Raw genomic sequence first — 26,292 nt, forward strand, 5'->3', positions numbered from 1 at the left:
TGAGGCATGGTTGCTTTGGGATGACCCACAGTGCAGTAGCTGTTCCCTTGGACAGGTAGTGGTGGTGGGGGCCCATGCTGCTAGTCAGGGGCTGCTTTGTGGGACTTGCTGCCCCCCTGTGGTCATTCATGAGCATAACTGTCCCTGCTATTACACCCCTCTCCTTCCATTTGATACGAACCAATCACATTCCACGTAAATCCCATTGTCCTGGCACCACCAAGCCCTGACCTTGTTTAAGTTCTTGTAAGAGGGAGCTTCATAGCAAACTTGGTGGTCCTAGCTCTTACCGTTTAGGAGGAGTTCTTGAACAAATGGACTCACAGAATGACAGACATTTCTAAAATATATAGTAAGATAAAGATAAGATATATATCGAATGGGTGCCCACTTTACAGGCCAGTCAGCAGGTACCTACCATGTATACAATCAGTGACAGAAAGAACAAGTAATTCAACCAAATACTGGTCACTTCCACCTTTATGTAGTGTAGATTGCTCAAGAGGGCAGAAATGATTTGGCTAGATGTGTTTACTTAGGGGCACTCTTTTTATCACTGTATAGCAGTTTTATTTAATAGTATTTATAGTTATCGCCCTAAAACTTTATTTTTATGGCTCCATTCCTGAAAGGTGTGATTTACCCATTTCATGAAGGTGATAACTATAGAATAGGGCCAGACAGCAAGTGCCAGCCTTAAGCTTTCAGTACCTTGGTTTTCCCAGCTGCAAAATGAGGCTAAAAAACTTGCCTCCCCCCGCTACCACTTTGCTAAAGTGCTGTAAGGACTATTATTATTCACACGAGTACAACTGTACTATTATTTCCTCCTAGGAAGACATGCACACAGCCTACAAAGATAAATCCAAATGCTGGTCCATAAATTGGATGTCTGTCACATAGTCAGCTACTCCCTTCACCTAGTGTTGTCCTGTGTCCCTCTGACCCCCAGATATGTCAACTGACTGACCTGCGTCATGGGTAGATAGAGTGTCTAGTTTGTTCCTAGCCACAACATCAAGCACTGTATCACACGATAGCGACACAAATCTGTCATGCTGACTTCAGGCTAGATTGTGACATTATGTTTTTGTAGAACTACCCATTGAAGTCAATGGGGAGTTGTGCTTAAAAACTGATTGCACAATATGGGCCTTTGGGATTTTTACTTGACTATGAAATGACTTAACCTGACTCAACAAATAAATCAATGGGTGGTGTCTATATTTTAAGCCTCAAGTAGATGTGACACAGGAGCAAAGATTTGATTAATCAGGTTTCCTAGGTAGTTCAATCACACAAAGCCCATGAAGTCAGATTTGGGGATTTTTGAAGTACAGTACAGAAAGTTATAAAGAATGAATATGTGATGCACACAGAAGGAAAGAAGGATGTGTTTTTTTCCCCAGAACACAAGAGAACAGAATATGGAAAAAGAAAGAAGAGCATATTTCACAGTTTCATATAAATAGCCACATAACTGAGGGCTAGATTTGACCTTCCAGACACAACCTGTGTTGATGTAGACTGGAACTGCACTGCCTTGAGGGGAGCATTGAGAGATTTTGCCTTAGGAAGACACAGAGCCTCTTGGAGCATCCTCGTGTGAGGGGGAGCATAAACTGCTGCATCTGTTTAGAGGGTATAGCATCTATTTCCTGCCTAGCTGTCTGCTCCACTGATCAGAGCTTGGAAGGGAGAGAGCCATGGTTCTGTCTAGTCCTTGGCTTATCTTTTTTTTCTATTGAGCTTCCCACATCTCCAAAGTGCAACAGCTGCAATAAGGGGCATTCTTATTAATAAGGAGCTGCACATGGGGATGCTCCTTACTCTCTCCCCACATTGCTGGCCTATGAAAAGGCTGACCAGAGTCTAGCCTTCCAAGATCCAGTCCGCACAACTGCTTGATCCAATTTTAACCAAATTACTTCATACATTTTCTTCAGACTTTTGACAGATAATTTAAAAATGATACCTAGATGTGAAACCAGCTATTGAAACAGGGAGCATTTTTTCCTGCTACCTACTTTTAGCTGTGCTCCAGATTTTCCCCTTGGCATAGACAAAAGAGAATAATCTCTCTGTCACTGTGCCAGGTAGAAACAATGGAAGTTATGACATATCTAGGCTATATCTGTACAAGAGATTGCCATGTTGCATTACGACACTGTACTACTCTGTGGAAGAGAGAAAACCAAGTTTTTCCATGTTCTGTAAGGAAATTTTCATAAACGCACTGTGCATCTCAATCCAAATTACTGTAGGATTTGCTGCTAATGCCAAGGTCCACATCAGAAGACGGTAACCTTTCCATGGGCTTTTTTAACACTATAGTATAGAATTTAATAGAGAACTATAATTACTGTTATAAAATGATACTATGTGATCATTTTAAAAAAAAAATGAAGGAAAAGGTGCTCCATTAAATAATATATTTCAAAAGAGAAACTGCTCTAGAAACGTATTACATTTCTATAGGGCCTTTTTGGTTTCATCCTTATTCAATAGATTGAATTTTTCCACAAAGGTGGAGGTGACAAAAACAATATGAAACATTGGATGAAATCCTTAGTGGGAATGGAATTAAATTGATTTTAAAATTTAATTATGCAGCTTTCACGCCACCAAAGATCCCATCATTTATATTTATAGGCATTTACTTACATTTTTTTTAAATTTACCTCTCCTTCAGAAGGAATTACTTGGGGGCACAGGATGACATTAGTCTTACTTAAGTTGTTGTCTTTTTTTCCCCTTTTTAGAGAATTTACTTAATGGAGTTCCATGCAGTGGCCAAGAGTTCACCTGCACAGAGCAATTTGTGGTCTCCTCTGGTCTTCACTATTGGCAAGAAATTCTAGATGTGGGGTGGGGAACCTCAGGCCCCTGGCTTGCCTAGATCCAGCCCCTGAGAATCAGAGACTTCCCCCGGCCTCCAGATTGGGGAACCTATGCTGGTGCTCCAGCCCCCCGTCAGCCCACCATGAGCTACTAAGATGGGGCCCCCTAGGCTCTGGTGTGTGAGGGAATGTGTGGGGAGTGTCTTTCTCCTCAGTCAGGTACCACGTCAGTGAGGGCTTCATTTTTTGTTGTTGTTTTTTGCTGTTATTGTGGACTTTTGAGTTTTTTGTTTGGTTGATTGGTTTGATTTTTGTTTTTTTGGTTTTTGTTTGCTTCTCACTTGTGTGCAGCCCCGACTGATTTTTCTGTGGGTCAGTGGCCCCCGATCCAAAAAATGTTCCCCACTCCTGTCCTAGATTAAGAGCATGGGAACTTGCACAGAATCCTGTCTTCAACAGTGGCCCATACCAGAGTTTTAAGGGGAGTGTATAGAACAGAGTAATTATATAGTAGTGCACCCTAGTCTTCTACTCCTGGCTTCTGGTAAACAGAGGGTAAGTACAATCCTAAGCATAGAGTTACATCCTGACCTTTGTGGCAAATAGTCATTGACAGACCTATCCTTCATGAACTTACCCACTTCTTTTTTGAACCTGGTTATATTTTTGAGCATCGTAACATCTCACAGCAACGTGTTCTACACATTAATCATGCTTTGTGTGAAAAAGTACTTCCTCTTGCTTTTATTAAATCTACTATTTCATCAGATGACACATGATTTTATATTCTGTGAAAGGGTAAATAACACTTCCGTATTCACTCTTTCTACCTCATTCATGATTGTATAGACCTCTATCATATCCCCCTTTACTTTTCCCTTTTTCAAGATGGACCACCCTAATGTTTTAATCTCCAGATACAAACGCCATTCTACAGTTCCCTTGTTATCTTTGATCCCATTCTCTGAACCTTTCCAATTCCACTATCCAATATCCTTTTTTGAGCTAGGGCAACCAGAAATGCACAATATTCCAGGTATGAGCACACTATGGATTTAAATAATGGCACTGTGATATTTTCAGTCTTATTTTCTATTCCTTTCCTAAGAGTTCTTAACATACTCTTGGGCTTTTTGACCGCTGATGCACATAGAGCAGAGGTTTTCAGAGAATTTTCCTTAGTGACTTCATTAAAGCTTTTGTGGGTGAAGAAGCTAATTGATAACTTGGGAAATGAAATCCTCAACTTAGCTATAGCACTAGGGATAAGCTGCATCAGAATCTCATGCCCAAGTATCTCCTATATTCATATCCAGATCTGAAATGTGTAGCTTTGATCCAAGTGGGATAGATTCACAAAATCCTGACATTACTGAAATCAATTTTTCATCACTTCAGTGGGCTCAGGATTTCAACCCTTGTTGTGAAAGGTCCTATTATCTGTCCCTGAGGAATCCAGTCTCCCAGTTACTTTTCACTTCTGTACTGCTCTGAGTTATATTTTTATTCCATAGTGATAACTGATTTGACTTGCATTTACCCTAGTAATGAATAACATAATGAGCTGCTATATATTGCCCTCAGTTTATTGCTTTTACTTTATTAATCTTTCATGCTGCTGATGTGATGTATTTCTTTTATTCAGTGAATTATACATAGAGAAGCAATAAGCCACAACAAGGCATATAGCAGAAGGCTATTTTTGCATGTCTTGTCTGCATGATGAGGACCAAGTATGCAACTATAAGAACAATCCTTGTGTGTTCACTTTCTGCAAACATAAAAGCAACATTATTTAGAAGTGTGGTTAATATTACTTGGATGGTTAGCTCCATGATAGCAATGTATGGGCACAATCAAGCAATATATATGTATGTATCTGTCCATCTATGTATCTATAGCTAATATGACATTACTTCCCCAGCAAATGAAGGGAGGTTACAGCTTAAATATGTTCTCCTTAATAAACTAGCAAAATAAGTGAGAAAATCAGAAAATCACTATGGACTTACTAGAAAGGTTGCTTTACCTACATGTTCTAAACTGTGAGGGATACTTTGGCTTTGTAGATCTCTGGCACATGACTGAGATTAGTACTTTGGAAGGCTGATCCACATGTATATCCACCAGAGCCCCTGACATTGAGTGTATCACAAATTCTTCCCCTCTCTGTCTCTCTTGGGCTAGCTATTTGAATGTAAACAGCAAACATTTTGAAGGCATATTTTTAACATGCACAGCTCCCTGAGCAAAGCTACAACAGAAGTGGTCCTCCAGGTCTTTCTTTTCTTTTTATTTGGTAAAATAAAGTTTGGTCCATGTGTCAACATATTATGCTTGTGCAAATTCAAGTGGAAATGATTGCCTAGAACACAAGTTGCCTCTAGAATTTCTTCAGAGTCTTGTTCTTCCTGGAAGCACAGAGAAACTCTCACATACTGTCAGACAGGAGGAGGGGAGAAGGGCCACAGAATTACTAGGTCCCTGGCCAAATTGGGGGGGGAGTGGTTCCGTGATCTCAGAAGGGGTGGGGCCTCGGACAGAAAGGGTGAGGAGTGCCAGCCCTCAACGCGGTTGGGAATCCACTATGCTCCCCCTGCCAATGCTTAGTGCTGCCCAGATGGTTCCATGCTGCCCTTTCGCAGCAATTTAAGGGGCCTGGGGCTCCATCTGCAGTAGTGGCAGTGATAGCTAGAAGCTCTGGGCCCTTTTGAATTGCTGGGCTCCTGAACAATTGTCCCCATTCCACCCTCCCCTCTCATGTTAGTGGGCCTGCTATCAGGACCACTCCTTTTGGACCTCCAATGTAGATTTCTCACTGAATCTTGACTAGTTCTCCTTACATGAATTCCCCAACTACATCTGAAGAGAGTGATTGCTGTAGCCATAAAGCCAAAACCACAACTCCAATCCAAGAAGGGGAACTGATCTAACTCTTCAGAAGACCATTGGCGTATATGGATACATTGTTTATGTACACATCCAGGGGGTCTAACTTGGCTAGGAAGCATACGTACAAGGTCCCTTCCACAAAAAGTACAGTTTTTGAGAAAATGCAACAGTTGGATGAAATAAGCGAAGGATGAGGGAATAAGCAGTGGTGCAGAAGTGTAACAGAGTGTCGACCCTATACATGCATAAAAGGGTTAAATATGCCCTGCCTGAGAAGAAACAATGTACCTGAGTGACCTAGAGAGGCTGGGTGAAGCACGGCCAATCAGAAAGGAGATTCGGGGACCAACCCAGCAGGCTCCGATAAATGGAACTGCAGCACAAAGTTGGTCAGTTGCTGCTGGGAACCTACAAGGGAAGATCTGCATCCCTGGAGGGTTGGAAGAACTAAGCACCTTGTACTTAGCTGCTGGCAGGAATCTGGAGGACTGAGAGGGAGCTCCCGATTAGCAGCTGAATGCCGTGTGGTAAGGGTGAAGAACTGGGGTCATGGAGAAGTGGGCCAGAGATCACTGACAGATTACAGAGAAACAGCTGGAGGCTGTTATTTACAGGGTTTCTAGACTAGGACCCAGAGTAATGGGTAGGCCCAGGTCCTACCCATTTGCCACTAAGGAAATAGCAGGACTGTTGGACAGAAATATCCACCCTCCTTTCGGAAGGGGGAAAACACAGATGATGACCTAACCCGAGGGCTGAGTTGCAAAGAGGATGCAGTGGTTCTGGGAGCTAAAAGAGGAGCCCAAGCAGGAGCAGAAACGAAGTGCCAATGTGGAGACTGTAGATATGGGCATCCATCTTGAACAACCAAAAAAAGGTGCTAGTTTGGTGGTGAGGGCTGCACCCCATGAAAAGGAATATGAAGTAACAATAGTGCAAACATGTTTCTCATCAACTAGCAGTGTGCAAAACTCACAGATGTAATAATCCATTCATTAGCAGTAATCTATGCATGCAAACATATTTCCCTTTAAGCATTAATTTGGGTGACAGCCTGGAAAATCGCAGTATCTAAATCAGAAATCTGCTTTTTAGAGTCAGTAAATAATGCCTGTGCCAAAATGCCATGAGTTTAGATTTTAATATCCTGGAAACTGTAGAACATTTGAAAAGTCTCATACATTCATGGCTGCAGAAGTTTTGCACATGTATTATCAAGTAAAATTCAGAGAGTCAAGAGCTACCGTTATCAAATGATAAGAAATGCTGTGAATTAATGTGAACTGAGACAATGAATAAAAGCATTTGACAGAAGATAATAATAAATAATAAATAATAATAATAATAATAAATATGTTATAAACTTAGGAGAGAAGGCAAACATAAGAATTAGATGTTACATGATGAGCTAAGGGAGACAAGCAAAAAATGATCATAGCTAATCTGCATTTCAGAATATTGTGCAATGAAGACAAGGATGAAGAATGAAGTAAATTATAGGCTGGGGATCTTGCCAGGAGTCATCTGTGTTTAGATAAAAGTATAACAAATGACCTGTGAAATAAAAAAAGGGGGGGAGATGAGGTTTCAAGTAAAGAATTTTAAGATCACTTGTAAATCACATTTTTATTAATTCATAAACACAACAAAAACACTTAGACTAACGAAAAAATTTATGAAATGTAGTTTCAATAAACACACATATTATAGCCCTGCAAATGGCATGACTAAAATACACGTTTACCCCCCCCCCCCAAAAAAAGTCAGCTGAAGCAAACATTTTAGGGCCTGATCCAAAATCCACAGAATTCAATGGAAACACTCTCACAGACATCAGTGGACTCTAAATTAGGCCAGTACATAGTAATGGAGGGATATGAGAATATCTGTATCGATATAGATATGGATCTATCTATCCATATATATATTTCTGTACATAAGCACAGAGATCTTACAAACTGCAGTATGTAATCGTCCAAAGGTTACATAAAGTATAAAAGACAAAAATTGTCAAGAATATAAAATATTGTTGGACAGAAAGTAAATTTGAGTAACTCTGAATGGTAAAAGCTTACATATCGCATTCATAGTCTTGAATGTATTCCCAAAGGAGAGCACTAAAAATGCCTTGCAGTACAGAATGCACTTTAAGCATACTAAGTAATTTCTACACATCAGCATGACAGATGTCATAATTTTGAGCAATTCTAAATTGGAGAGAACAGGCCCAAGCACTATTTACTCTGAAGCATTCAATGAGCCAAGGGAAAGGAATATGTAGGCAGGAGATAATTATCTCAAAACTTTTTTTTTTTTATCATCCTTTCAGTCTTCTCTGAATTAATGTACTACAAGTGCTTCAAAAATGGAGAAAATAAAGGAAAGGGACATTAATATGGAAATACCAGACTGTCAACCTCAAAACAGTTACAGTGCTTTTGCCATCCATTCATTTTTATATTCTATGTAATCTCAGGGATTTCTGGCCAAGTAGAAAAACATGATGTCAACATTTGCTCAAGACAAATTCAAATAAAAAATAAAGTGCAATTTATAACAGAAAGCATAATTATCAACAGGCAGCATTTAACAAGGTAGGTGATGGACTCCCCATCACTTGAAATCTTTAAATCAAGACTAGATATTTTTCTAAACAATATGCTCTAGTTTAACCACAAGTGCCCGGGCTTTGTGAAATTCTGCGTGAAATTCTATAGTCTTTACACAGAAAGTCAAATCAGAATGTCCTGGTGATCGTAAAATCAGTTAACATATGAAAGATTTCCCCAGGGTCACAGTAAATTTAATAGAGACCTGCTTCCACAATGAGGGATTATGGTTTTGATAAGCTATCTTTCTAGGTCTCTCTGCATTTATATAAATTTACATTTACAACTGTCAGGGTGTCCGGATTATCTTTCATTTTCTTCTTGGTTGTGTTTTCCACAACACTGTCCTTCCATTTCTTTGGCAAGTAAATCATACTTGCTAACATTGACCTAAGCTGCTTTACAGATTGATTACTTGCATTGTTTTTTATACAATCCTTCTCAATTTGGCTATATCTTTTTTTTTCAATCAGTAATCCATTTCAAAGCTGTAGGTTTCTTTGTAGATGTTTAACTTTTGCTTTTTATGGCTAGGGTTGTTAACCCTAAGCCAACCCCTTTTACCTCGGGGAGAGAGGATCCAAATTTTTCTGGTCTATACCCTTTGACCGGTCCAGTTTGGGTGATCCTTCCAGGAGCTATAGCTCCCACTGGCATAGCTCTCCAGGTCTTTGAGACATACAAGCCACCTCACCACAACAAGGAATGGACCATGGGCTCCATTTTCAAACAGCTAGAGGATATTGATTTTGCTGACGATGTCACGCTTCTTTCACACCAACATGAAAGCATGGAAGAAAAGGTTGCAACACTAGAAAAAACTGCCTCAATGATTGGACTGAGCATTAACAAGGGAAAGACCAAGACAATGGAGTCTCTTCAATACAGCTCTGGAACCCACTGATGATGTGGAGAAAGCTGAAGTACTCAATGCTTTTTTTTTCTTTTTTGCCTCTGCTTTCACAGGCAAGGTCAGCTCCCACACTGCTACCAAGGGAAGGAGGTGAGCAGCCATGGGTGGAGAAAGAGCAGGTTAAGAACTATTGAGAAAAACTAGATATACACAGATCCATGGGGCCAAATCTAATGCATCCGAGGATGCTGAAGGAGTTGGCTGATGTGATTGCAGAGCCATTAGCCATTATGTTTGAAAACTCTTGGAGGTTGGGGGAGGTCCTGGATGATTGGAAAAAGGCAAATGTAGTTCCCATCTTTAAAAAAAAGGGAAGGAGGACAATCTGGGGAACTATAGACTGGTCAGCCTCAGTTCAATCGCTGGAAAAAATCATGGAGGGTATCCTCAAATAATCCATTTTGAAGCACTTGGGAGAGAGGAAAATGATCAGGATAGTCAACATGGATTCACCAAAAACAAGTCATGCCTGACCATCCTCATTGCCTTCTATGATGAGGTAATTGGCTCTGTCGTTACGGGGAAAGCAGTGGATATGATATACTTTGACTTCAGTAAAACTCTTGATACAGTCTCCCACATTATTCTTGCCAAGAAATTAAGGAAGTATGGGTTGGATAAATGCACTGTAAGGTAAAAAGCTAGCTAAATCATCAGACTCAATGGGTAATGATCAATGGCTCGATGTCTGGTTAGCAGTCAGTATCAAGCAGAGTGCCCCAAGAGTTGGATCTGGGACCAGTTTTGTTCAACATCTTTATTAATGACATGGATGAGGAGGTGAATTGCACCCTCAACAAGTTTGCTGATGACACTAAGCTAGAAGGAGAGTTAGATTCACTGGAGGGTAGGGATAGGATCCTAAGTGCCCTAGATAAATTGGAGGATTGGTCCAAAAGAAATCTAAGGTTCAACCAGAACAGTTGTGGACAGACCGGTTAAGCAGCAGTTCTGCAGAAAAGGATCTGGGGGTTACATGTCCAGATAAACTGGATATGAGTTAACAGTGTGTTCTTGTAGTCAAGAAGTCTAACAGCATATTAAGGTGCATTAGTAGGAGCATTGTCAGCATAACTAGGGAAGTGATGATTCCCCTTTGTTTGGCACTTTGTTTGCATTCATTTTCAGGCTCCCCAATACAGAAAGGATATGGAGGCATTGGAGAAGGTCCAGCAGAGGGCAACAAAAATGATTGGGGGGGGGGGGGCTGCAGCACAGGACTTGAGAGGCTGACGGATTTGGGTTTATTTAATTTGAGAACAGAAGAGTGAAGGGGGATTTGATAGCAGCCTTCAATAATCTGAAAGGGGATTCCAAAGAGGATGGAGAGAGGCTGTTCTCAGTGGTGCCAGATGACAGAACAAGGCGCAATGCTCTCAAGTTACAGTGGGGGAGGTCTAGGTTGGATATTAGGAAAAACTATTTCACTAGGAGGTGGTGAAGCACTGGAATGCGTTACCTAGGGAGGTGGTGGAATCTCCATCCCTAGAGGTTTTTAAGTCCTGGATACACAAAGCCCTGGGTAGGATGATTTAGTTGGGGTTTGTCCTACTTTGGGCAGGGGCTTGAACTTGATGACCTCCTGAGGTCTCCTCCATCCCTATGATTCTATGATCTCTTACTGTACCTCATCCAGCCCATCTAGCTGGTGTGTTACTCCATCCTCTTCCATCCTCAGATCTAGCTCTAGTTTTCACCCTGCGACATCTTCCAGCTCACTCCTCTACCACATTCCAGCCTCCAGTGCTCTCTAGCCCTCCAGCTTCACTGCTCCATCTCACTGAGTGAGCAGGTATCTTCATCAGCTTCTCACAGCCTCCTACCCTCACTAACTGTGGCTCCCTGGCCTTGTGAAATCTGTAAGTGACCCCACAACTGCCTTCTGCTTTCACCATCCTGATGTGGCGCCATTGCTTAATAAAGAACTCTCGTCCATTGCTCAATAAAGAACTCTCCTTCAGGGGCATCCTCTTCCTGAATGTCTCATCCCTGCTCAGCTCTTCTGAACTCTCCTCCTCTCTGGACTCTGGGTTGTGAACTCTCCTAAGTTCTCTCTTTCACTATCCTAGGTTCTGCTGTCTTGCTCTTGGACAGGCACGCCTTCTTCATTACACCAAAGTAAGACACATTTGAACTGGAAAAAAACACAGCAGGGGCCAGTTATACTTTTACAGAGTATAACACATGAACATGGTTTAAAACTATACAAGCAGCACATTTTATTGACATTTGTCCCTCTTGTTCACTTAGGTTATGTACACTGTGAAAAGTTGGTATCTTTTAAATGTCTATTAGATGTATATACTGGGAGTCAGGACAGTGTATACTTAGGTAGAATTCTATTTTTATTTTATTATAATTTTAACAGATTATCTAAGCATTTTTCCAATTTTTATCAATTTAAACTTTCACAGTTGCAGTAAATTTGGGGGGTTGGGAACATTTGGTAATAATTCAATGACAGTGGACATATAAAAATGTGTAAGGTTCATAACCATTAAAATATGAATTGTCAACATCACATGTCAAAATATATAAATAATCTCAGACAAAAGTCTAGTAAGTTATCAAGCAGCATTTTTCTTACTTTGCCTATATCTCAAGTTGAATCATCACCACTTGAAATAATTTGTCATTGGTTCGTGTATATGATGTGAAATAGAAGTTTGCCAACATTTACAGATAAAAATCTAATCCTTCCAACTAAGCCTATGTATGATGGCACTAACTCTGTTGCAGTGCCCCTGGGATCCATTATAATTTTCAGTTGAGGTCAAAAAAATCAATGATAATCCCAGTATACAATGTTTGTTTATTTGTAAATGATCTCACCTGCAAAATTGTTGTGCATCTCAATTCCCAGTGCCCTCAAGTGCTCAGCTCCTTACAGTTCTGGGCACTTAATGCCTTAAATAAAACACTGCCAATCCCAAATAGTCTATTAAGAAGTCATTGCATAAGCAAACCAAAATGAAAGCAATCTAAAAGCTAAGTATATTAGCCACATCTTGAGTGACACTGATTTATATCATCTGATAACCTAGCAATGAAGAATGCCAATTTGGGAGTCCGCAATTTCCAATGAAAGCAAATTCTTCAGTTCAGAAGCTGTTAGCTTCAGTGTTTCACCCTAGGAATGGATATAATTGGTCTCAGGTAGCACAATGAGATATAAGGTATGAGAAAATCTCCAAAAAAATCCAACTATTCAGAGCTTAGAAAATAGTCACCCCAACTTGTACCTGCAAGTAAGTAAGAAGCCAGTGCAGTGTTTTATTTTTCACAGAAAAATCTGTACAGTGTGCTGCTCATGAAAATCACACTCTAGAAAAGGTTTACTGTGTCAAGACAACTCGTTGGCAGAGGCACATTATGTGTAGCAAAGAGAAAGTTTACTTAGATGTTTTTCTCCAGGTTGGCTCCTCATCATAATTTGAAACAGTAGGAGTGTGTGTCATTATCTCTTCTAGGAGATAGCACATGTTCCGTAAAAGTATAATAACACATTATCATCTCATTGTCATTGCTGGGTGGTTGTAGGAGTGCTCAGAAAATGGCATTTTATAGCAGTAACTGCTTCTTTTTGCATTTCTGCACTTTGGTGTTTATTTAATAAGTTCCAGACTCTAAGAAAGAAATAGATGCTCTGTTTTATAGTTAAAACAAAGCACTAGGGTTTGGGCTTAACTAGGATTTAAAGGTGTGTTGGTAGAAAGTGTTAGCTAATGTGCTATTGTAGTGTAGACTTTAACATATACTAGACAGATTGAGTAGAATTCTAAGCTCCCCTTTAAACTGCATTATGTATATTAGAGAGACAAGGCACGTGAAGTCTTATCTTTTATTCTGGTGGAAATGACAAGCTTTTGAGCTTCACTGAACTTCTCCTCAGGTCGAGAGAAAATAATCAGAATACCTAAAATGACTACAAGTGGCCAGGCCTGCCAACGGAGGGTAAGAGGGACAAAGGGGACAGTTAGCAGTGACTGGAACCCCGGTTCCTTTAAATTGTTGTCCGAGTGCTATGATGGGTACTCCACGTAGCTCTGAGGGCTGGGGGTGGGAATGCCACAGTCTGCTTAATGCTGAGGGCTAGGGCCCCTGTCCGTATCCCTTCCAGTGGTTCAGAGCCGGTCCCCACACATACAACTAACCCAGGAGCCCACGGTGGCTGTTAGCCCCACTACAAGGGGCAGATTGTAGGATTTCACATGTTGTAGGAGGCCACTTAAAATGAAGTGGACACTAAAGGGTGGGCAGGCAGCAGGATGTGCTAAAAATGTTGTAATGAGCCATAAAACTAGTGTTTCTTTTAAGTACATGGTTTTCAGTAGACAGCAGAGTTATGAGTGTAAAGCTCTACAGATTGAAGGTGTTGTACAGTTTCCTTTGAGGATGAGGACTGAGAGGTTAGCTACATAGTGAAACCTTTGTGAAAAGTGTTCACTCATGAATGACAGGGTATTTTTGTCTTATTTTTCAGTATGAGTTCATTCACTTTAGAAAATCTTAAGGACTAGTTTTTAGGTGCTTAAATATCTGTAAAAATCTGATCCTCATGCCTTAAGCACTATGGAATAAGGTTTAAATAAACCATTTTCCTTCATCCTATAGCAGATCCATTACAGTAATTCAGAAAACACTTAAACATTCTTAATATTTCTCTAATCTGTGAGTAGTTTTTCCTTCAATATAAAATTTTAAAAAAACTTTTAGAAGTGCAAATAAATTTAAGAAAGGGGGGATACTAGTCCTCCTTTCTGCTTTGAAGGGGAATAAAAGAAAGGATGTTCCTTAGCAGTTTATCCGCTTAAATTCAGTTTTTAAAAAACTGAAGTGTTTCCATATCAGCTTATTTTAAAATTTAGCCAGTTTGCTTGACTGTCCTTTCATTCGCTGCAGCCCTTAAGGACAGTGTAATATACAATATAATTTAGTTTAAAGGTACTTTAACTTCATCCACTTGAAACCGAAGACAGATTGGAACTGCTGCAATATAACACTGCAATAACAGGTACTTTATTTAAGATTCAAGTCAGCCATCCATTATTACTCCCTGCATTCACTCACTTCCTGGAAACTTTATAAAAATTCTCCTTTGTGTCTGGACCTTACTATATTTGTTATAAACCAAAGGAGAATATGAAAGTTCAAGAAAAAATCCCTACATACATCTTTGACTTATGAGACCCTTTCTCAGTTGTTTCTCAGCATGTTCTGCTCATAAGTACCCTGGTCTATCATCATCATCATCAACAACCATGTGCTCAACGTCTGTTGGTGTCCGATGCCTCCCTCACTATTTCCTTCCATCTTTCCCTGTCTAGTGCGGAGTGGCTTAGTTTCTGTAGACTAGCTCCACACCAATCTACTATATCATCTACCCATTCTCTGTGGGGTCTGCCTCTCCTATTCGGACTATACATTATGCCGAATACCAGGATCTTAACTTTTCGCTCATCATTCATTCTGCAGATATGCCCAAATAGCTGTAACTTTCTTAGGTTGAAATAATGGGCTGGTCATTTCAGAATCTGTACTCATGCTTTCCTTGGGGAATATCACTTATTTATTTCAAAATAGTGTTAGTGTGGATGCTCCACTGATGCTATTTTGAAATAACTACTCCCCAGAGTAATTGGAAGTAATTACTCCCCAGTGCTTCCTGGGGCTCTAAGTCAAAGTAGCATGTCCAAAATAACAGAGACTGCCTTAGACTAATTTTGAGGCTCCCCCATAGTTGGGGGACACTATTTCAATTTTGTTATTTCAGAATAATTTCCTAGTATTTGTGTAGATATACCCTATCTGAACAGCTCATGGAATGAGACTAGAACTGGTCAGAAATGGGTTTTCTTGGGGGCTGTTTTAAAATGACTTTCAAAATTTCCCAATATTTTCCACTTTTTTATTAAATTTTTTCCAGATTTTTGAAAACTGATTTTAGCTTTAAAAAAATTCAAGGTTTGTTGTTTGGGTGTTTTTATTTCTAAAAACTGTGTGTGTGTGGGGGGGGGGGAATTACTAAAAAATAATGGGTTTGGGATTTCTGTTTTTTTTTTTTTTAAATGAAGACTAAAAAGTTACAAAGTGAACATTTTCCAGTATTTTTTATTTACTTGAGAAGCCATTTTTCACTGAAAACAGGCTTAGGTTAACAGGCCTTTTGGTATATTTTCAATCTCAATCTGAGCTTTGTGGCTCCGAAATCCTCAACAGATATTTATTAACACTTTAGTATCTTACTGAAGTCCAGTCTCCGAGGGGAACCTCATTAGAGTTCCTACTGTTTTTTCAGGTTTCTAATAGGCACAGATAGTGTTTCAAATTGAGTTTGGGACAATCTGTATTAAGATTAGATTTCCTTGCAGAAACACACTTAAAACTGTAAGAGTCAGACTTTTTAGATCCCTCATGCAAAGGGGACATGAGGCAGCCTTAAACTATTGAGGACTACCTCAACATGGAGAAAAAAATCAGCTAAGCACAGACACTTCCCCTGGATTCCCAGGCACAAGGAGGCATGCCAGTAACTGAAGGGCATAGAGAATATTGTGCTCTAGCAATCCCTAAAGTTCACTGAAATCCCTTAAAATCCTTTGCAAAGTGGCATAGTTTAAAAGAGACACACAACTGCTGTAAATTCCTCTGGGACCTCCTCCAGTCCTCAGCAACGCTGAGAATAAGAGAAGCCCGGAGCGAGGCTACAGTCACCATTGCAACTTCCTCTCCTCAGCTGCACCAAGCAGAGCACTGGAACACATCTAGATCTAAATTTCTAATCTTCCTCTCAGTTAACAAGGTGTGTTCTTCCCATTATTAATTGATGTGCTTCAGCACTCCCATTGAGACTGAAGACTGGCTTCAGCCAAACCACAGCAGCAAAGGTTAAATAATCTGTCCCAGTGTGCAACATTCATCTCAATGAGAGCAAAATCCCTCTCTCTGGTATCCCTATTCATTCCATAAAATGTGATTACAGCCAAGATGCAATCATGTTTTTACTTTAAAAAAAACTTTCCTTTGAGTAGGCCTATTGCAGTCAGTGGAATTAATGGGACTGCTCAAATAATTTTGTATGATTGGAGATATTTTAAATACCTGGTTCTCAGAGTGCCAATAACATGCCCACATTGCAATTATATGGTATTTTTAATTAGTAGTTTGACAAATTTTAGCTGTTACAGGGTGAAATTGCATGTGGATGGAGGGAAGGGGACAGTATTCCTCCTCCTCCTCCCCCCACCCCCATCAAAAAGGAGGGTAATAATTAATTTACAGAGATTCAGAAATGAAACCAAAAGTTACAGACCAGAAAAATCTCCTTTCAGTGTCTGAGAATTGACAATAGAGTGACTGTTGCATTATAGTGCATAGCAGCCCTAATTGAAGAATAGCTTCATCAAACACTCCGACTGTCATTAACAAAAGAAGTGCAGCAAGCTATTCCACAGAGATTTGAACTCCAGCAAGCGAGAAAGAACCTCCATGCTAGCAAACTCATTGATATTCACCCTAGTAAGCTGGAGTCAGAGTGGTGAGAGGACATTCACCCATTGAAAAGAGCAGCCTTGGAGTACAGAAAGATGTTAGTTGTATTTAAAATGGATTAAATGAAATAAACCTATGATCAAGTCAAGAGCCAGCTAGTGAAGAAAAAGGACTAAAGAAGAACTATGTGAGGTTCTTTTTTCTTAAAAATAAAACCTTTTGCTAAGGGTTAGGTGAATGCCTCAGCTGATGCAGGGGAAGTAACCAAACTTTTGTCTGAAAGTTTCTTCTCATATACAATTCACAGATGAAGCAGAAGTCAGACCCATGTTAAATGAGAACAGCATTTGGCCCATTGTCATTATTGTAAGTGTGTTTCAGGGCTTGTTGAGATTTGCTAACTGGAAAGGGAAGGACTTAGGAAGGCAACTGCCAACAACCTATAAAACATATCATATGGACCATAATAACTTTTTTCTATATTTTCCTTGTTATAAAATATGATGGAGAATTATATCCCACTATAGAATTTTATGGGATGGCTAAAAGTTATGGAGAGGACATCTTTCTTAAATTTTATATTTATTCCAGTTTAGCTCTGTAGAAATCTAGAGACTCATGCACTACAAAAGAGACTCATGTTTGACCTGGATCAGCTGACTTGGGTTCCAGGGGCTGTAGGGATATGAAAGTGCAGAGTAGATTTTGCAAAGGGGTTTCAAAGCCTAGTTCCAACCTGATCCCAACCATCTACTCTGCAGTTTTATAGCTCTGCAATGCAAGCCAGCTGATCGGGATCAGCTGTGTTGCATTTTTTTATCAGAGTGTAAATATACATATGCAAGCTTAGACCCCAAGTTAGCAAAACTTAAGTAAAAACTTAAGTCCATCCTTATTCAGCAAAGGATTTCAGCATGTGATTTAGTCACACTGCCATCAACAGGACTTAAGCACGTGCCCATTGTCTCAGCCCCTGATTGCTCCCTCTAAAATCTTTTTTCCAGTCACCTGAGTGACAGGAATTCAGGTTTCCGCATACACTTCTCTTTGGGATGGAATCCTGCAATCCAACAACTTTCTGATCAGATCTATGGTTACACCCCCGGCTGTCATCTATTTTACCCAGCAGGTCCAACAGGGAGCCTGCTGTCAGTAATAGCATGCAGTGACACAAAAACAGTTTCTCCTTAAACTAAGTATGAGCTTAGAAAGAATAGGGCTTACAGAAAGAGATTTACAAATAAGAGAGAGATGCATATTGTCTTACTAAGATTGACATACCCTCAAGCTCCTAGTAAACATGAATTAGCCTTGGTGTCCCCTCTTCTGTCTCATTACCAAATTACAGCTTCAGTGCCAGACCCTCGCTCTGAAGTCAGACTATCTGTGCGTCAGCCACATTACATGATGACACTGTGTCTTCATCTGCTTCCAGCTGAGCTGACTGCTTCCTCCCCTCCTCTTTGCAAGGAGTACCTTTTTTTAAACCCCTCATTTCTTGTGATCTCAACTGCAGCTTTGGGAGAGAAAAAGATCCTAATTTGGATAGTGTCAGACACAAAAGTTCTTCTCCCAGCTGCATTGTTATCTTAAATCTTTTAAAGTGGGTACCCATGAAGCCGTATTATTGGAGTCATTGTGTTATGCTTCCTGGGTTCATTAATAACCCTTCTTTATAGCCTCCTTTAATTTGGCTCTATGCATTCAGTCTAGCAGCAATATAAAACTGAACAGGAAAACCAAGTCGTAGCTAATGTATCTAAGAAATAATTATAGACATTTTCCTAGTCACACTCATGCCCTTTGAGCCTCCTGAATCTGGGCCTTAATTCTTATTTCATTCATTAGCAGCATTGCAGGCAAAGAGCTTTAGAGGACAAAGAAGGGACTAAGGACAAAGGACAAGAATTCTAAAATAATGGGCAAAACTGAAAATTGTATAGCAGTTGAACGGCAAAGAAAGGTGATTAATTTTATTTTAAATAAATCAGTGAGTTGGTCAGAGTTTGTTTCTTCTCATGGGGAGGACACAAATTGAACACAGGCATTTTCAGTCTATGCACCAAATTCTGCTCTTAATTACTCCTCTGCATTTCCCATGGTTATAGAGGAGATTGTTCAGGTGTAACCTGGGATAGAATTTGGCTCAGTCACTGTAGAATAATGCCTGTCATGATGCATTGTCAAAAGCAAGAACAGACTCATTAAAATAAGGTCAATATCTATCTGCATTCTCCTGAGGATCAACAGTGCAAAAATATTATGCTTCCTTATAATCCAGGATCGATGAGATGGTGTCCACTGTAAACGCCATGTCTCTTAGACATGCATAGAAGAGAGACTATGGATTCCTCACATTCCAATGCAATGTAATTCTATTTCTGTGCACATATAAGGAAAAGAGATAGGATATGCAAATGATGCCATGGCAGATTCCGATTCCTGCAATACTTCCATGAATCTAGAGAAGCCGTAGTCACTTCACTGTGGAAAGAAAAACTGTTACAACAGAGGGGCATCTTTAAAAGAGCTGATGAAACAAGGTAGAAATCGTAAATTGAGAAATTAGCTGTGCATTTAAGGCAAACATTTTATGAAAATTGAGATTAGAAAAATCAAGCTTATTCTGATCTTAGCTTGTGTGCTTAGCTTAATCTATGGTACCAGACATTGACATTTTGACAGAATTACTGGATATCAGTAGTAAAGCTGACACAGTATACATCCAAAAACCTTACATGATCCTAACAACAACAACAAAGCATGGTTCTATGTTCCCAGTTATAGCAGACTTGTAGGAACCTGGAAAGTATATTTGTCATATATAATTTGAGATTTGTCCATCTGTATGCCTGTCTGTGAGTCTGTTTGTTCAAGTATTCCTCCTAAACAGAAAGCGCTAGTGCCACCAAATTTGGTATGCAGCTTCCTCTTACCTTAATTTAAATCAAGGTCAGGGTTTGGTTGTGCCAGGAAAACAGGAAGTGCCAGGAATGGGACTGTTTTCCAGAACATAAAGAGGGAAGGAGAGAGGAGGGATGCGATACTCACAGTCACCACTGGGGGGCAGCAAGTGCTGGGGGTAGCTATACTGCAGAGTGACCATTGGGGGCTGCTACACCAGTAAGAAACTGGCCAGCTGGGGATAGGGCTCTGCAATGGAGTGGATAAGTCCCCCCTCCCCACGGCCCAAAACAGTGCTGGGAGGGGAAGCCTCCTCCCCCTGACTACCAGCCCCACCCAGAAACAAACCCCACGCCCCGAAGAGAGGCTGGGGCTAGAAATCATGCCCTGGCCCCAGACAGGGAAGGGGCACTGGAGACCAGGGGGGAAGGGACGCTGGAGGCCAGGACAGCCCCTGGAGCCCTGCCTCTACCCACGGATAGGAGTCTGCCCCCTCCCCCCTGACAGCCTGCAGGCCATTCATTTTATTTTTCAAAAAACAAAATTAATTGTGTTAAGCACCCAAGCAACAGGTACTAAATATGGAAGAAAACAATCTTTAAAAGAAACAAACTTATCTTCCCAGATTCCAGCCCAATCACACTGCTCATAGAAAACATCTGACATTAAAAAAGAAAATGTATGATTTTTGTATCTCTATTATATATTTTTTTAAGTTCAGTAAGTCTTTTTACAGATAAGAGTGAAAGTATAGTCAGTCCCTGTTCTAAAGTGATTACAAATCAAGATCCATGTCCTGCAGCTTTCTGCCTGTAGGCAAATTCTCTCTGAGCAGAAGTCTGGAATAGCTGTCTATCAGTGCATTATCAGGCCTTAAAACTTCAGTCCTTGATTGACTTCAATGGGATTTTAAAAGAGAGCAGAGACATACATTGCAAGATTTTGATCAGGATCAGATCTAAACAGACAGCCTATAGATATAGACAACATATTGGTGGGAGTTGGGATGCCACAGCCAACAAATGACTAAGCAGTTACAGACCAGAAGGAATAAAAAATGAACTTGCAGTAGAATGTGGGCACGTTAAAAAACCCACTAAGGGCTCATCTGGCATGCAAATGTGAAGACCCCTCTTTAATCTAAAATGTGCATATTCAAGAATGTAACTTGCATATAACCATGTGACTTACTCACATGAATCATCCTCTAGATTTATGGAATAAGGGCATGGAGCAGCATGGTCATAGCAATGACAGGACATCAATCACTATTTTCTCAAGTATCTGGCAGATCATTCAGTGGCAAATCTGTTAGATTTAATTATAATAATAATAAATTAGAAATGATTTTACAATTAATAATGTTCCAGAGTCTTCACTATATGAAAGATATGCCCATTGCAAATCATTTACACTGTCAGTTTAAATACACATTTTCCCACAACAACCCTGATCTTAGTGGCAGCCAAACTAAAGAAACAATGTTATTTTCCTACAGAGATGAAAAGGAACATATGTATATGGAACACCAAATGGAACTGCATAAACAAAGAGCTAATTATTCTTTAATAGGACACATGTATGTTAATAGAAATGTATTTATACACACATTTATCTTGGGTGACATTCACCTTCTTGTTGCATAACATTTCCCAATTTAAAAGACAGGGGGAGAGAGGCAGAAACACGTATATGCTTCAGGCAGCCTAAGGGTGAGTCTAGACTACAGAGTTTTGTCGACAAAAGTGGACTTTTGTCGACAAAACTATACCTGTGTCTACACTACCGCTGAGTTCTGTCGACATAATGTCGACAGAACTCAGCAGTTTTGTCGACGCTGGTAAACCTCATTTTACGAGGCATAACGCCTTTTGTCGACAGAGTTCTGTCGACAGAAGGTATTATTGCATCTAGGGTTGTGTCTAGACTACAGGGTTTTGTCGACAAAGCAGCTTGCTTTGTCGACAGAACTGAATGTAGTCTAGATGCTCTTTGTCGACAGAAGCTTTTCTGTTGACAAAAGCCTGTAGTCTAGACGTACCCTAAGACTGGCCCCTCCTGAGAAAAGAGCGAGACAATTCACAAAGTGTGAGTAGCCAGGGATGCTTAGTACCTACCAATTGGTCAATAATTGGAATTGGATTAGATTTTAAGATATATGTAGTTCAGTGCATACTATGCAAAGAGACTGAGCAATCAATCAATAGGATTAAGTTCAGAGCATCTGAACACCTCTCAGCTGCTATTGACTTCAGCACCTGTAACAATCAAGTAATTCTTTAAGTAAATAAAATGCCCTGGATAAAACTGGGTAATACTGTACTTGCCTTTGGTATCAAAACATTCATGAACTTAGAATAACTCCCTGTCGCCTGTGAATTTGACATTTTCCTCCTTTCTTGGCAGTATTTATTGGAAGCTGTAAATCCTTAAATGCCACCCCTTGACAAAGAACTGAGAAATGGATGTGTTATAGTTGACATTTGCCCATCCCCCACATGGTGGTTACAGGAACTGCAGACTAGAAGCTGAATAAGGGCTGCAAAATCCAGGATGAAGCCACAGGAAGGAAGATGGAAAGCAGCCAGCAGCTTAGCTGTGTGCAGGGCTGGCTCGAGCCATTCCTGTGCCCCAGGCAGCAGGCGCACGATGCATGCGTGGCTCTGCCCCCGGGTGCATGCGTGGCTCTGCCCCCACACCCTGGCGCGCTGCGCACCTTACAGCTGCAATCGGGCGTGCGGCGCCTGATTGCAGCTCTAAGGGGTGCTGCGTGGCCCCCAACCCCGGGCACCCCTTCCAGCTGTCGTCAGGCACCCCCCCATAGGTTGGCGCCCTGGGCAGCTGCCCAGCTAGCCCCCCCCATAATCTGGCGCTGGCTATGTGCCAGTCAGACTAGGAGTTCCTCCCATATATGAGGGTTCTCAAGTATGTTCTGACTGTGGACCATATCTTGACAGATTCTCTCGTGAAGCCTATCATTTGCAGTTACCTAATATCCTTGTGGCAAATACAGCTGTTGTTCAAATGGAAAGGTGATAGTAAGAGCTTATTTACATCTTTCAGTGCAATGTGTTTTGTCCTTGGTAGGAGGAAGGGGGAGGGAATGGATGGAATCACTTCATCCACTTGTGCTCTTCATTTCTTTTCTCTCTCCATGCTGTTCTGTTCCTCTCAGCTGAAAGCAGGGTGCACCAGCATCACATGGCCAGCTGGCTCTCAGGACCACTACCAAATGTTCAACACGCCATTACGTGGGAACTTTTGCTGTAAATCACCAATGGGTCAAGTTCCTAGCTAGGAAAGTATAAATTTGCAAGGGTGTGGCCTGTTGAGTATAAAATATTTAGCCTGTTATGGCTAATAACAGCTGTAAAAGGTTATCTAATGGGATCGTCAACTGGGTTTTATAGCTGGCTATATGGTAAACTTCTTTTATTTTTGCTGTGATCTGGATGTTTTTGAAGAAAGTGTAAATGACTTAAGTCAGCATAGGACTGCAATTTGGTATTTTTACAGTGTTGCAATTGGAAACCCAGGTCACATTATATATTATGGAAACCAAACTATTTAAAAAACATCACATCTTTTTTATGAAAAATCAATCAGAAAAGTTTATTTTTGGTGGAGGTAGGATCCGTTTTTAGGTGTATTCAAAAATCACAGTGTACAGAATACAATGAGATCTTGGGGCTAAATTTGGGACTACATTTGTTAAACTGAGGGCAGAATTTTACCATTTCTATATTTTCTACTATCTCCGTTATTTGCTGTTTTAATTTTAAATCAGCATACTTGCTTTAATCTCAAATTGTCTTACTCTCTGAATACATCACCAGTTAATTAGCTATGAAATACCCAGCACTGCAGCTACCAGTATGTGAAAAAAACAAAGCTGCTGCATGTCCCCGGACTCTCTCCTCTCCCATCTCCCTCCCCACTCCGCACCCCAATCAATTAGTCAATGGGGCTCTACATGAGCATTCCCTTCCTCATCACACATTCTGAGCACCTCTTAATCTGTAATGATGAGCTGTAAACTGAGTCACAGAGCAGCTCAGTGATTTGTCAAAGATCCAGGAGGAAGCTTGCGATGTTTCACGGAATTGAATGTGGGTGGCCTAAGACAGTACCCTAACCACTAGACCACCCTTCCTCTCATGGGTGTGGGACTCTGTGGAACAACTTATAGGATCAGGGCTAAAAGGCTTTTCTTTCTTCTCTTAGTCCCCTCCTAAGTCATGCTACTCACACATCTCCCAATGAAATATGTAGAATGAAACCTGAATTGAACCGTCAAATGTTTTCAGTTAAATTTCATATGAGGTCAAAGAATTTTGGCTCATATATAGCTATCCATAAATAATGCACCCAGAGACTAATGTCCAAGGCAAAACAACATAATGAAAAGCACATGTATATACTGACATCTTTTTTCAGTCAACAAATGCACTAACTGGATTTTCTGCAAGTGCACAGAAAGCTTCTTTTTTTTTAAAGTTAATTGTATAAAATAAGTGCTTTAAAGCTTTTCTGGTACTTCCTTTTTCTTACATAGATTTTATTTTTCAAACTGTATTATAATTTTTGTGCTACTTTTCAATACACCCTAGAGAAATTATAAGCATTCATTTAAAATGTATTGAAATAAAATAAAGTAACTTTTTATAGGCCAGGCATAGAAAAAGGTATTTTCTGGTCAGAATGAGGTAATTGTAAAACCTTTTGGACTCGAAGTCAATGGGCAACATATTTTAGGATTGCCACCATTTGTATTTCAGAAATAAGGGACTGTTTTCTTAGCACCCCCAACTCACCTCTCTTACCAATATAATTATTAAAATAAACATTATAATTAATAATAAGCAGCACTTAGGTACAATTACAAGGGATCTTTCTTGCTGCTTTTTGCAGCACTCAGCAACTCTTGATATTGTTGTACAGAGATGAAGAAATAAGGGCAACCCTAACATATACTGAGCATCCTGATCACCACACTAATCTTAAAAAAATGTTTCCACCTTTGATTCCATGTGGAAAAGTGAAAGAAAGAATGAAGGGGAACAGAACCTGGATCTTCTGATTCCTCATCTTCCATTTTTATGACTACACATGCTTCCTCTATTGATGAATTAAGCAGCTGTTCTTTGATGAGAGGAACTAAATGGCTAGTATTTATGCAGCATGTGGGAAGAGTACAGCACCACAAGGTAGCAGAAGAGGCAGAAAATGGAAAGTTGCAAGCTGACCAACAGCTCTGAAAGGCTCCCAGATGGCCTATATGGAGATGAACTTTTCACACTGTGAAAGGAAAACTATCCAGGCTAAAAAAAATGACTTTTATTTACATGACGAGGGTGCACAGGGAATCATTTATATAACCAGGATTCCACTGCAAGGAGTGCCTCAACTCCATATGAAAAGATCAACTCACTGATGCTTCTAAACATTTATCTCAGTCTTTCCAGAGTGCCACACGGAAAATCTGCAGCAACTGCATTCAAAACTAGTATTCTTTTTGTAACAAAGAATTTTATTATTGTTTCAATAACTGATTGTTGGCATGGAAGTTCTGAGCATCTCTTTATAGAAAACTGAATAACATAACACTAGCTTCATCTATTAAAATGGTGACTGATCTTCAAATTTCTTCAGTTCTGCCAACAAAACCACACATTTAAAGATCCGCCATGGAAAAAGAAGCCTGAAGAACTTAAGTTGAAAGTTTGAGTTCAGGATTACATTTAGTCTTCTGAGTAAAATAAAGCCTACTCTTCACAGATGGATTCTTGCACAAAGATATCAGACATATATGCTAACAAGTCCATGAAGCTATGGTTTCACACCCACTTTACATGAGACTTATACTGCCTCAGACTGCACTACTATACATGTTCAGTAGGTCAGAAGAGGACCTTCATTCCCAGTAATTCCAGACACTTTCATAGGGAATGCACAGATGATTTATTTTACTGGTCTTCACTTTAAAAAAAGTTCAAGTCTGAATGATGAAAGACACCAGGAGGTCTTTTCCTTATGTCACCTATTACAAAGTTAAAATATAGTATGATACAAACCTACTGTGCATAGGGCTCGTTGCAATCATGGAACCATCCAATATTACTCTCACCACAGACTTGAATTTTCAGAGAAGCACATTCTGAACAGATGAAACTTTTTCTTTTTTAAATATTAATTGTGCTGTAATCGTCTGTAGATTTGCCAGGCCAAGGAAGGATGGGCAGAAGGAACCTTCCCTGGCCCTGCACTCTTTCACACAAACACAAACCAAGCACAATAGCAAATCCTGACTCTTCTGATTGTAAGGGCAGCCCCCCTGGCAGCATCCTCAAAGATGCAATCCATGCCAAAGGGCATAGAAAGGAGGGCAGGACAAGCCTGCAGAGCTGGCTGGCCATGGATGATAGCAGTTGCTGCAGTCCCCTAATGCATTGCTTAGGAATCACACGCCTGGGCTGTGTCTACACTGCACCCCTTTTCCGGAAAAGGGATGCAGATTAGACACTTTGGAATAGCAAAATCCGCGGGGGATTTAAATATCCCCCGCGGCATTTGCATTAACATGGCTGCCACTTTTTTCCGGCTTGGGGATAAGCCGGAGAAAAGCGCCAGTCTAGACGTGATT

This window comes from Pelodiscus sinensis, chromosome 4, assembly GCF_049634645.1.
Source record: "Pelodiscus sinensis isolate JC-2024 chromosome 4, ASM4963464v1, whole genome shotgun sequence".
In the NCBI taxonomy this organism is placed as follows: domain Eukaryota; kingdom Metazoa; phylum Chordata; order Testudines; family Trionychidae; genus Pelodiscus; species Pelodiscus sinensis.